The sequence below is a fragment of the Arachis ipaensis genome, chromosome B07 (genome assembly GCF_000816755.2).
Source record: "Arachis ipaensis cultivar K30076 chromosome B07, Araip1.1, whole genome shotgun sequence".
Taxonomy (NCBI): Eukaryota; Viridiplantae; Streptophyta; class Magnoliopsida; order Fabales; family Fabaceae; genus Arachis; species Arachis ipaensis.
The window spans coordinates 68443282-68446456 of NC_029791.2; positions in this window are offsets into that span (position 1 = coordinate 68443282).

The following is a 3175-nucleotide window of genomic DNA, read 5'->3' on the forward strand; positions in this document are numbered from 1 at the left end:
TCTGGGGCTTCGCAACGATATATAATTTGTCATAGCTGCTTCGAAGATAGGTGACGTGGACGCATGGATCATGCGGACGCGTGACCTGGAAAAAATGCAATCCACGCGAACGTGTGGACGACGCTCCTGCGTGGCTTGGCAGCGACCTCTACGTACCAGAAGGGAGCAATTTTTGGGCTATTTTTGTCCCAGTTTTTAGCCTAGAAAACACAGATTAGAGGCTATAAAGTGGGGGAATCCATTCATTCATTAAAAAAAGACAATTCATACAACATTCAGAAGGGAGAATTTTAGGTTTTAGATGTAGTTTTTAGAGAGAGAGGTTCTATCCTCTCTCTTAGGTTTTAGAATTAGGATTTCTTTTACTTTATGGTTATTACTCCATTCCAGGTTCAATATTCCTTTAATTTATGTTTCTCTTCTACTTTTAGTTACTCTAATGCTTATACTTGTTAATTACTTATGTTGCCAAATTGGCTTATGAATCATTCCATGTTAGATTTGAATATTCTATTTAATATAATTTGAGGTATTTCAGATTTATGATTGTTTTATTCTATTTATGATGCTTTCAATTTAATTTATATTTTTCCCCTTTTGGTTTTTGTTAAGTAATTGGTAACGCTTGAGATATCAGACTCAGCAGTTGATTGAAAAATTGGAATTCTCGTTGATTGATTTGGATCGCTCTAAAGCTAGTCTTTCCACAGGAGTTGACTAGGACTTGAGGATCAAATTGATTGGTCCACTTGACTTTCCTTTATTTAGTAAGGGTTAACTAAGTGGGAGCAATAAACAATTCTCATCAGACCTAAGATGGGATTTCCAGTTCTCATACCTCGCCAAGAGTCTTTATAATTATTAATTTATTTTTCTTGCCATTTAAATTCTTGTTCCCTATTTCAAAAACCCAAAAACATACATTTTCCATAACCAATAATAAATCATACTTCCCTGCAATTCCTTGAGAATACGATCCGAGGTTTGAATACTTCGGTTATAAATTTTATTGGGTTTTGTTACTTGTGACAATCAAACTTTTGTACGAAAGGATTCTCTGTTGGTTTAAAAACTATACTTACAACGCGATTATTTTTTTAAAAATTCTTTACCGGCAATAATATAATCGTCAGTAATCCATAAACAATGGTCCAAATGAAATGGATTACTAAAAATAACTTAGAAGGGACCGACATGACGAAGTCGGCCCAACAAAATCACAAAGTTATAAAAGTAATCCATAAGAGAGATCTGACAAAGATCCAAACAAAATGGATTACTAAAAATAACTTCAGATGGGACCGACCTGATGAAGTCGGCCCAATAAAGCTAAAAAAGTTATAAACAAAGTAATCCATATAGAAAGGACCTGACAAGGCCCAAATGGATTACTAGAAATAACTTCGAGCAGACCGAGACGAAAAAGTCAGCTAACAGAAGGCATGTGCTATAAGGGACTTCAAGTCGGACCCAGAAAGCCATGACCTCAAAAGAATCAAGCTACAAGTATAAAAATACCAAGGCAATCAAAAGAGGTCAAAAAACAAGATTCCAACACCCTGAAGATGCCTGAAAAATATTAAGCAAGCAATCAACAAACAGGAACAAAGTTGCTACAATAAATAAAACCCAAGAGGCCACCTGAAGTCGACCTCAAGAGGCTTGTAAAACTACCTTTGATTTTTCAAAATAAATTTGCTGAAAAAGCAACTAAAAGTATCCAGAAGTCAAAACCACAAACTACAAAATAAAAAGAGTTCAAAGCCCACAGGCCGGGGTACATACAAAACATCAGAAATAATTATAGAGGACCCAAAGACTTCCCAGTAGCAGCATCCTGGGGTGAAGGAGGACGAGTCTGAAGGGGTACCACATCTACCGTCCCATCATCCCGGTTCAGGATCTAGACATCAGGATCAGACTCAGGTTGACCGACTTCAGCTGCCGGAGTTGAAGAAGGCGGGGCAACAGAGACTTTGGCAGAAGCTGTAGGAGGAGGGTCGACATCATCATCATCATCAGGGTCATCAAGGACAATCTTACCATCTTTCACAATGTTGTCCAAGCTGAAAAGAGTAAGGTCAAGCTCGGGCACAAGAACTCGAACTTGATCCCTCAAATTCTCATAAGAAGCATTTACACTGCCCACAAGATGACCTTGAAGCTCGGCATAGTCAGCTCGGATAGACTCCAAACTCTCCCTGAGACCCATCATCTCCCTGTAAGTTGTGACATAGCTCTCCTTATGCTTCAACACCATATCCTCAGACAACTTAGCAGAAGCCGCCAAGGCAATAGCCCGAGTCTTCTCACCCTCCAACTCTCTTTCCAACTTGGCCACTTTCACCTTGAGCTCCTCCTTCAAACCCTTGATCCGGTCGAACACCGACTTGGCCACCTCCATAAAAGCCTTTGTTGCATGGATAGGAAGATCTTGGGCAGTTCGATATAAAGCTGCTCCCATATGCGCCATCTTAATACTGCTCCGAGTAATAAAATCCAGATGACGAAGAAGAGAAACATTGTTAGTAGGAATGACACCATAGGGACCAATTTGTTGATCAACAAACCCGACAACATTGAAGTTGGGGGCATCCAGGTTGAAGGGCTCAACTGTCATCTGTCTTTTTGGAGGAGGAGCGGCAATAGGAGAAGAGGTAGCAGCAGAAGTCTGGGGAGGATCGATCAAGTGAACCCGAGGGGTAGGAATCATCCTCCTCGGTCCAGGAGAGCTCGGTACCGGTCGCTTTGGCAGGGCATGAGAGGATCCTTCCCCAGCCGCCTTGGCCGAGATGTTTTGGGCAGCTGTAACCTTCCTCACCTTTTTAAAGGATCTCATGGAATCATTATTCTTAGCCATCTCTGAAAAAACAAAATCAACCAAAGAAGCAAGTTACAAACTGGAAAGAAAGGAAGCAAAGTAAAACAGAGCAAAATAAGTTGATCAATACCCAACGTAGTTCAGAAAAGGGAGGGGTCCCCCAAAAATCTCTCGGTATCAAGATGGGGAGGTTCCCCCCAAATATCTTCCAACACATTCGCAAAAGCCTGCTCGACCTCATCAAGCATTTTTCACGAGTATCGAGACACCACAACATTCTTTTGCCAACACAAGGGGAAGGCAAGTTCATTAGTCCTTAAAGTCCCTAAATGACTCGTCATACATAGCAAACAC